Genomic DNA, 10737 nt, shown 5'->3' on the forward strand with positions numbered 1-10737 from the left:
ACCCAGAGTGGAATGAGGGTCCCTAGGAAGAGAAAGTGCTCGGGGACTGAAATGACGGGTGGGCAAAAAGAGGCTACTGGGGGGGGGCAATCTTGTCATTCCATCTCTTTTTTGTACAACCCTTTCGAAGTGTCCACCATGCTCGGGGAATACTCTGGGGATTGCCAACATAGTGATTTTCTGGAGCTGTAAGGTTGCGTGGAGGGGCTAAAGCGAGGGGGGAAAGTGTGGGGGGGTTTCCAAAGGGGAAAAGGACAGAGGCCAACTGGGAAAGGGAAGAACGGCCGGGGAAGAAAAATGTTTTAAATGGGAGAAAAGAGAAGGTGAGTAGGTAACTGGGATTTGTAAAAGTTTCAAAAAAGAGAGTGAGAAGGCAAAGAAGAAGAAGAGCAATCAGAAAGGGTGAGGAGAAGGAGCTCGCTGGCATTTTCCTGGGCACCCTCTGTACCCTCAGATCTCTCCCCCCGGGCCGCAAACCGGGCTGCCCGCTGCTGGAAGGAAGCTGCGAGCTGGGCCTGTGCTTTCCGCAGCCCTTGTCACGGCTTGCCTTCCCCGAAGAAGCCCACTGGCAGCTGGCTGGCTTCCCTGCCGAGCACCCCCCCCCACCGCCTTTCTCATCCCACGACCGCCCCCTCCCCACATTCAAAGAATTGAGGGGAGGGGCGCATTTTGTCTGCGGGCGCGAAAGGAGAGCCAGTCCTCTTGCATCTTTGCCTGACGTGGGGAAGAGGGCGGGCCTGGGGGAAAGGGCTTAAGAGCGCCGGGGTGGAAATTTCCTCCCTCTTTTGGAAGCGGACGGAGCAGACAGGCAGTCGGAGGAACAGAGGAACTCACACCCGGACACGTGGCTAAGTATCCGAGCGAGGGAGAAAGGCGGGGGGGGCATCCGCGTAGTACAGTCCTCCCAAGGGGGTGGCAAGCATCTGCTTGTGCACGGAGGGTATCAGCAGCTCCCGCTGTCCGCACGCTGCTTCGCTCCTTTTGTTTCCTCTGCTTTTAAGGGTCATATCCTTTGTCCTGTTTAGGAAGCCGGGTTGCGGACGGGCTGCCCGGCAACAGGGTCCTACTGCCCCCATTGTTAAGGGGCTGGTGGCTTAGCTTTTGTTTCTCACTCACGCACGTTTTAGAACAGAAACTTTTGTCGGCTGCAGCATCTGCCTCCTGCTTCGCGCACGTTTTTGAATCGGAAGCCCCTGCATTCCTTCTCTGACCCCTCAACCTCTGGCCTTACCAGCCATGGGATCAAGGAAAGGCACACAGCCCTCACAGGCCATAAGGTCTAAAAGGGCACGTAAGCCTACGCTGAAAGTGCTGGAGGGGCAGGCTGCTGGCCACGTGGCCCGGCACATCCAAGCCAGAAGCACGACCGCCCGGAAAGGGAAGCGGGGCGGTGCTTTTCAAGGAGTGAGTGGGGTGCAAGGAATCGTGGGGCAAGGGAGGCCGCCTGCTCGGGGTGGGGCCTCACCACAGGGGGCTCATGATTTAGAATCCATTTACCAGATTGTGTCCGTGATTGCAGGACGTATGGATGACATTGCAGGGCGTATGGATACGCTGGAGCAGGGGAATGCCAGTGAACCCAGGGAGGGCAGTGAGTCTGCCCCTGCACCAACAGGGGAGAGCTGCTCTCCACCCAGGCTCCCGGAATCAGGTGAGTCCCCAGTGCACACACAGTCACGGGCCACAACATCTACTGGGGAGTCTTTAGTTAATGAGCAGGCAATGGACTTGCCACCCCCTTACCAGTCAAATGAAGCACTGCCTGCCTTGGGGCCCACACAGTTCTCTGGGCGGGGGCGGCAGCCTTCTCGCCAGCCTGCTGCCACTGCCCAGGATCCAATGTCTGTGGTCAATCAGGTTTGGCAAGGACAGCAGGCCACTTGCCCCCGGGGGACGCTGGACGGGGGAGCCACAGGGCCCGCTACAGTGGCTGGGCAGCCTACTGCTGCAGCTACGCTTGGCCAGGGCCCTCAACCTCAGTTGATGGCACATGGGGAGATGGGGCTTCCTTTGGGATCCCACCTTCCCCAGGCCCTCACAGACAAAATACTTAGAGGGGAATATGTGGATATGTTTTCACTCCTGAATGGGGATGAGGAGCCAAAAGGGAGAGACAAGGAAGGGCATAGAGATGACGATAAGTGGCGGAGGAGGAAAGTGGACCGCACTTGGCCCAACTGGCTGGTAGGTTACCTTATCTACCAGGGGGTGATTGTGCGTGAACAGCCATCCAGGGCCTTGGCCTTGGTCAAGTATCTGGACATCATTAATCGTGCTTATAGCGAGTTCACGGGCCAGGCTTGGCTCCAGTACGATGAGAATTTCAGACTGCGAGCGGCTCGTAATCCGGCACTTGCTTGGGATGTCCCGCAGGGTGAATTGTGGATGCAGTGCATGATGCCTGCAAGGGCTGTGAGGGTGAGAGGTCCCACAGCGGACACCTCATCGATCGCGCTCCGAGCTCTAGGCCCCCTGGGGGCCAGGCGGTTCAACCCCGCTTGCTCTGCTGGGATTTCAGTTCCACCGGCCGCTGTGATCATCGCCCCTGCAGATACAGACATGAATGCCCCATCTGTAGGGAACCCCACCCCGTCACTTCCTGCCCCAAGGGCCGACCCAATAGGCGGGGTCGAGGGGACCGGGGCTGGGGTCAGAAAGGAGGTGGGGGAACTGCCACAGGTGCTGCTCCAAAAGGCGCCCAGTCCAATTAAAGTTCTCAAACTCCGGCGCCTTTTAGCTGCCTACCCGAGGGACTTAGACGCACGGTATTTGCTGGATGGTTTTACATATGGTTTTCGGATCCCAGCGGTGGGCCCTAGGGCTCATAGCATGGCCAGGAACCTGAAGTCATTAACTGGGATGGAGGGTATAGTTAAAACGAAAATTGATAAGGAAGTCAAGGAAGGCAGAGTAGCAGGCCCGTTCAGTGACTTGCCCCTAAAAAACCTGCGTATTTCACCACTGGGTATAGTCCCAAAGAAGGCTCCTGGGGAGTTTAGGCTGATACATCATCTATCATTCCCAAAGGGCGGATCGGTGAATGATGCCATTCCCCAGGAGCTTTGTTCGGTCAAATATTCATCCTTTGATAATGCAGTGCGTTTGATACGCAATTTTGGAGAGGGTGCACTGTTGGGGAAGTGCGACATTAAGTCTGCATTCCGCCTCCTCCCCGTCCATCCACTTGACTTCGATCTCCTAGGTTTCTCATTTCAAGGCAAATTCTATTTTGACAAGGCATTGCCTATGGGCTGTTCCATATCATGCGCAGCATTTGAGAAATTCAGCTCCATGCTGGAGTGGGCAGTTAGGGTGCTTTCTGGTCTATCAGGTGTAACACATTATCTAGATGACTTCCTTTTTGCCGGCCCCCCCGATTCGCAGAAGTGTTTGGAGCTCATGCAGCGATTTCATACATTGTGCCAGGGGCTGGGAGTGCCCCTGGCCCACGAAAAGACTGAGGGCCCATCCACCAAACTGACCTATCTAGGTATCGAACTGGATACCGTGGGCCAGCTTTCGAGGCTGCCAGTCCAAAAGCTTGCTGAGCTACGGGGCCTCGTGCTTAAGGCTAAGCGGGCAAGGAAAGTCACGCTGCATGAGCTCCAATCCTTGGTGGGACATTTGAATTTTGCATGCAGGGTAGTCACGCCGGGGCGTGCCTTTTTGCGTCGCCTCTGCCGGGCCATGGCCGGCGTGCGGGCCGCCCACCATAGGATACGGGTCACTTCTGCCATGCGGCAGGACCTTTGCATGTGGGCCCATTTTCTGGAAAGTTACAATGGGGTATCTTTCTGGAGGGAAGACCTTTTGCTCGAGGCAGAACTTCAGGTGCACTCTGATGCAGCGGGGGCCCATGGGTTTGGCGTTTACTTCCGGGGCAGGTGGTGTGCCGAGCGGTGGCCAGCAGAATGGAAGGCCAGTGACATAATACGGGACCTCACTTTCCTAGAATTTTTCCCAATGGTTGTGGCAGTTCACATCTGGCCGGAGGCTCTAGCCAATCATTCAGTGCATTTCTGGTGTGACAATCAGGCTGTGGTCCACATCGTTAACACACTGTCCTCCCGCTCCCCTAGAGTCATGTCTTTGGTGCGGGCTTTTGTACTACAGTGCCTCAAATATAACATCCTCTTTTCAGCTCGCCATGTTCCTGGAATAACAAATAATTGCGCTGATGCACTATCCCGTTTTCAGATAGAGCGCTTCAGGAGCCTGGCCCCTCTAGCCCAGGAATCACCAGAGGAGATGCCCGTGGCACTGTGGAGTCTTGGAGGGGTGAGGCCTGGCGTGCCATAAACAACTCTTTGGCTCCGCGTACTCGGAATGGCTATGCCAGGAGTTTCCGGGCTTTTGAGGAGTTTAGGGGGAAGGAGCAGCTACAGCTGGCTTGGCCTATACCGGTGGACCACCTCATGCAGTACTGCGTCCAGCTGCACGACACAGGGTACACGGTTTCCACTATATCTGGCCGCCTGTCAGCTTTGGCATTCTACGCAAAGGCAGCCGGGAAGGCAGACACGACAGGCGACTTTAGGGTGCGGAGGATGCTAGAGGGGTGGGCCAGAGAAAAGCCAAGGAAGCCAGATGCCAGGGCCCCTGTGTCCCCTGAGTTGCTAGCAGGCCTGTCGCTGGGCCTAGAAGCGCCCTGCGCCTCAGCTTTCGAGGTCAAACTGTATCGTGCAACTGCCCTCCTGGCCTTCTTTGGGGCCCTGCGGATTAGTGAAATGTTAGTGCGGTCCAAGTGGGATCGATCAGGCAGGGCACTGCATATGCGGGATGTTTCCGTAACGGCCACGGGTTTGGCGGTCACGCTCCGAGCATCTAAGACTGATCAGAAGGGTAAGGGAGTGGTATTTCAATTGTACCCCTGTGCATCAGTGGCCATTTGCCCCGTGCAAGCCGTGCAGAGCTATGTTGCAACACGGGGACAGGGATCTGGGCCTTTTTTCCAGCATGCCGATGGCAAGCCACTTACTAGGTACCAGTTCTGGGCGGTGGTGAAGAGAGTTTTAGCCAGCCTGGGAGCCCCCCCTCACCTTTTTGGTACTCACTCATTTCGCATTGGGGCTGCCTCCACAGCGGCCACTCTGGGACATGGGGATGAAATGGTTAAGGCAGTTGGCAGGTGGCGATCAGCAGCCTTCAGGTCTTATGTCAGGCCTTTGGTCGCGGTGGCACAGCTACAAGGAGTGGGTCCGGGGCAGGGATCCTCTTTGCCGGCACACTGACATTTTGTCTTTACAGGCTGCCAGCGCAGGAGGAGGCGGGTGCTCATCTGTGGCCACAGCATTATCTTTTGGGCTAGCCGCAGGGCAGCCACAGGGGGTTTCGGCACGCAGCTGGGTTTAAGCGAAACGATGCTGATTGTATGGCTGGGCAGAAGGGGCATGCAGTGGGAACAGTTACTGCCAACCCTCCACGATCACCTGAAGGCGTCTCACCCACCTCAAGTAATCGTCATCCACTTGGGCGAGAATGACATGGGAAAGCGGCCTGGAAAGTCTATTGTTTTGCAAGCCCTGGCGGATTTTGAGCACCTGAGGGCCCTGGTGCCCGGCGTACGGTTGGTTTGGTCAGACATGCTCCAGAGACGGGTCTGGAAGGGCGCATTGGCCCCAGGGCACCTGGAAAGGGCTCGGGCAAAGGTGAATGGTGAAATACGGCGTGCAGTAGTCTCGGGGGATGGCTTGCATATTGCGCATTCGGAAATCAAGCATTGCTTTCCACACCTATACAGACCTGATGGGGTCCATCTTTCAGATGCAGGCTATGACATCTTCTTGAGGGATCTGCAGCGGGGCCTCCTGGCAGCCTAGAGGGCAAGTGGGGGCTGGGGGCGGACCAAGCATTGGGCTGATCCGCCCCCGTGGCGGGAGCAGTGCTGGAGAAAGGTGGCTTCATGGTTCATTTTACAACTCCGGTGAGCACCCTGAGGCATCACTTGGGAAGATGAAGGAGTAACCCTCAAACCAGGACTGGGGCCTCGGTGCCTGGCAGGGAACTGGGACAGGAACTCCTTGAGGGGTGCCGCTATCCTTTACCTATAGACCTCGCGGCTAGGGTGGATTGGACGCGGCACACCTCCCTCGAGCACTAAAAAGGCTTGGCAAGGAAGAGCGGGAGCCGTACCACATGTGACGGCTCGGAGCTCAGAGCCAGGGTGGGTCTCGCCCTTAGAGCGGGGATGCAAAAGCAAGAGGAGGCCTGACTCTTCAGCATCCCCACAATGGCCCGCACTGCAGTCAGTTATTGGGGATATTTTGGTTTTGTGCGCTGCAGATCCCTATTGAATGATTAAATAAAGTTGGCCCTTTTATTATCCCAGCTCTGGTGTCGGCTCACATTATTTACGCATCCGCGGACAAGACCGCCCCCTCCCCACATTCAAAGAATTGAGGGGAGGGGCGCATTTTGTCTGCGGGCGCGAAAGGAGAGCCAGTCCTCTTGCATCTTTGCCTGACGTGGGGAAGAGGGCGGGCCTGGGGGAAAGGGCTTAAGAGCGCCGGGGTGGAAATTTCCTCCCTCTTTTGGAAGCGGACGGAGCAGACATCCCACCCTCCCTCTCCGTGTTTCAGAGTAGGCGTAAGCTGGTCGCCCGTCTGGGGGCCGGGTAGGAATTTTTTACCCCCCAGGCACCATTGGCAACTAGCCGAAGGGGTTTTTTCGCCTACCTTGCTCTGAAAGTGGTAGGTAGCATGCGGGAGCAGTGCGGGAGAAAGGTGGCTTCATGGTTCATTTTACAACTCCGGTGAGCACCCTGAGGCATCACTTGGGAAGATGAAGGAGTAACCCTCAAACCAGGACTGGGGCCTCGGTGCCTGGCAGGGAACTGGGACAGGAACTCCTTGAGGGGTGCCGCTATCCTTTACCTATAGACCTCGCGGCTAGGGTGGATTGGACGCGGCACACCTCCCTCGAGCACTAAAAAGGCTTGGCAAGGAAGAGCGGGAGCCGTACCACATGTGACGGCTCGGAGCTCAGAGCCAGGGTGGGTCTCGCCCATAGAGCGGGGATGCAAAAGCAAGAGGAGGCCTGACTCTTCAGCATCCCCACAATGGCCCGCACTGCAGTCAGTTATTGGGGATATTTTGGTTTTGTGCGCTGCAGATCCCTATTGAATGATTAAATAAAGTTGGCCCTTTTATTATCCCAGCTCTGGTGTCGGCTCACATTATTTACGCATCCGCGGACAATCCCTGCTCCTGCTGAGTGCAATCCGCCAAGCAAGCCGAATGGGTCGCCCCAGTCTACATGCCGTAATAATAATAAAACACTCACACATACCCTGAAACTAAAACTGGAAAGCTGTATCTTTCAGCCAAGATGCTCTGAGGATTTTTGCTTGGAGGGTGGGAAAGGGGGATGGGATGATCGGCGTTATGCGACCTTCTTCTCCAATTGGTGTTTGCAGAGGGAAAGGATTGCCGGAGAGGGTGGAGAGTGGGAGGAGAGACCGGAAGGGGGGCAGGCTGGGCGGGGAGAATTGATCCGAATCCTGGGAGTTTTTCATGGAAAAGGGGCACTTGGAAGGCGGGGCAGAAACCAGGTTCACGGCAAGACAGGTTTCTGATAATGTGGGGGTAAGGCGAATTTTGTGCTCAAACCCGAAGCAGTCATGAATAATTAAAAATTAGCCGTGGGACAACACAGCCTGGAAAGCACAGCAAATCGCCATGAATAGTTGGCCTTATAGCCTGTATTGTATTGTTGTCTTGTTCTTGTCACCCACAGCCAGCCAGGAGTCAGTTGCATGTGTACCAGCGGAAAGGCAAGAGAAGGGGGCAGAGATGGGGACTAACCTCAAGGAACGTAATCTCACCCAAAGCTATCCATCTGAAAACCAGAACCTTCCGTCCAAGATTAGCCTAGCTCTAGATATGGTACCAAATTCCTTAGCACAAACTTTCATCATATCCCAAACAGAAACTCAGTTAGATTCAGAACAAAAGAATGAAAACCAGTCCCCTGAATGTCAGCAGCAGAGCATCTGGGAGGTATTTGATGCAGGCGGATCTTCATGGGGTGTCGGGGGTGTGTGACGGTTGACTAGACACAAAAGTCTTCATCCCCGTGCTGTTCAGGGATGGGTTGTCCTGTGGCAAAGGAAAATGGAGAGGGGTTGGCAGGCATTTGCCGGTCGTGGGGACCCTGGCAAAGAGCTTTTGGAATGACCCCCATTGCCCCACATTTCCCCCCATGTCTGATGGCTGCACTGTTCGATTCTGAAGGTGATGCTGAATCTCTGCTCTGAAACCCTGCAGGGAGAGAAGAGGGGGCTACGTCGCACCAAACGGGTGTGGAGAGATTTGTTCGCACTCGAATTTTCTGACATGCCGGAAGGTAGGTGGTTGGGGAGAGGGGTGCCAACCTCCAGGGGGGCCTAGAGACCTCCTGGAATCGCAAGTGACCTCCAGACAACAGAGATCAGCTCCCCTGGAGAAAATGGATGCTTTGGATGGTGGGCTGTGTGGCATTATACCCTGCTGAGGTCCCTCCCCAATCCCTGCCCTCCTGAGGTCCCCACCCCATGAATCTCCAGGAATTTCCCAGGCCCGGAATTGGCAACCCTCGAGGAATGCTCTGGGGATTGCCTCCTGCTCGCAATCAGAGCCTAGGCGTAAGCATTATTCCTTTCTTGTTCCTACAGAGCCCAAGAAATCAAACAAGAAGAGATCCATCTTCCAAACGCTCTTTTGTTGTGGCAGCAGAAGACAAGAGGTGAACCAACTGAGGAATGCTGGGATGCCGGCTGCTATACTAGAATTGGCAACCCTCGAGGAATGCTCTGGGGATTGCCTCCTGCTCGCCCTCAGATCCCTTCATATTTCAGCACCAAAACCCGTATCCTCTTGATTTCAGATACCAAGATTATTGACCACCTTTGCTTTCCCCCTTTTATTTTCCCCTTTTATCTGGTGGACTGAGAACTTTCCCAAAGTTGGTTTTTCATCATTAAAGAAACACAAGAGTAAACAGACAGTCAAAAGAAGCTGTGTTCGCAAGTTCAGTTCTCGCACAATTGTTTTTGTGTTGTAGTGTTCTTGTTACCTATATCCAGCCAAAAGTCAGCAGTCTTTGGCCTAGAGGAGGTGGAGGTGGAAACTGGCCATAAGGGAGACAAGAGGAGGCTGACTCGAACAAAGAGAGCATGGAGAGTGTTGTTGTCCAGCAAGGTATCGGACATGCCAGAAGGTAGGTGGTTGGGGAAAGGGGTGCCAACCTCCGGGGGGCGGGCTGGAGATCTCCTGGAATGGCAACTGATCTCCAGACTACAGAGATGAGTTCCCCTGGAGAAAATGGATGCTTTGGAGGGTGGGCTGTATGGCATTATACCCTGCTGAGGTCCCTCCCCAAACCCTGCCCTCCTGAGGTCTCCACCCCATGAATCTCCAGGAATTTCCCAGATCCAGAATCGGCAACCCTCGGGGAATACTCTGGGGATTGCCTCATGCTCACATTTGAAGCCCTTCAGTCTGAGGTTCTGGGGGTATTTGTCAGCCACAATGCCCCTATCCTCTTGATTTCAGATACCAAGATTACTGATGTGCCTTTGCTTTCTTTGGGATTGCCCCCTTTTATCTGGTGAACTGAAACCTTTCTCAACGTTTGTTTTTCATCGTGAAGGAAACATGAGAGTAAAAGGACAGTGAAAAGAAGCTGTGCTCGCAAGTTCAGTTCTCACACACTTATTGTTCTTGACACCAACAAACAGCGATGAATCGGCAGAGTTTGTCAAAAGAAGCTGTGCTCGCAAGTTCAGGTCTCGCACAATTGTTTTTGTGTTGTAGTGTTCTTGTTACCTATATCCAGCCAAAAGTCAGCAGTCTTTGCACCAGAGGAGGTGGAGGTGGAAACTGGCATAAGGGAGACAAGAGGAGGCTGACTCGAACAAAGAGAGCATGGAGAGTGTCATTGTCCAACAAGGTATCGGACATGCCAGAAGGTAGGTGGTTGGGGAAAGGGGTGCCATCCTCCGGGGGGCGGGCTGGAGATCTCCTGGAATGGCAACTGATGTCCAGACTACAGAGATGAGTTCCCCTGGAGAAAATGGATGCTTTGCAGGGTGGGCTGTATGGGTTCATATCCTGCTGAGGTCCCTCCCCAAACCCTGCCCTCCTGAGGTCTCCACCCCATGAATCTCCAGGAATTTCCCAGATCCAGAATTGGCAACCCTCGGGGAATACTCTGGGGATTGCCTCCTGCTCACATTTGAAGCCCTTCAGTCTTAGGTTTCTGGGGGTATTTGTCAGCAAAAATGCCCCTATCCTCTTGGTTTCAGATACCAAGATTACTGATGTGCCTTTGCTTTCTTTGGGATTACCCCCTTTTATCTGGTGAACTGAAACCTTTCTCAACGTTTGTTTTTCATCATGAAAGAAACATGAGAGTAAAAAGACAGTGAAAAGAAGCTGTGCTCGCAAGTTCAGATACGTTAATGAAGAACCCATTCCACATTTTCCTCGCGTTTTTTTTTTTCTTTTTTGGTCCTGTAACGTATTGCGATGGAGCCCGTGCAAAAGGCAATTGGCATTCCTGGCTCCTTCTAGCTTCTCCCAGCGTGACAGCCAGCCTGGTGTAGTGGGAGAGCCAGTGTGGTGTAGTGGTTAAGAGCGGTGGTTTGGAGCGGTGGACTCTGATCTGGAGAACCGGGTTTGATTCCCCACTCCTCCACGTGAGCGGCAGAGGCTAATCTGGTGAACTGGGTTGGTTTCCCCACTCCTACACACGAAGCCA

The sequence above is a fragment of the Euleptes europaea genome, chromosome 12, assembly GCF_029931775.1.
Source record: "Euleptes europaea isolate rEulEur1 chromosome 12, rEulEur1.hap1, whole genome shotgun sequence".
Lineage (NCBI taxonomy): Eukaryota > Metazoa > Chordata > Lepidosauria > Squamata > Sphaerodactylidae > Euleptes > Euleptes europaea.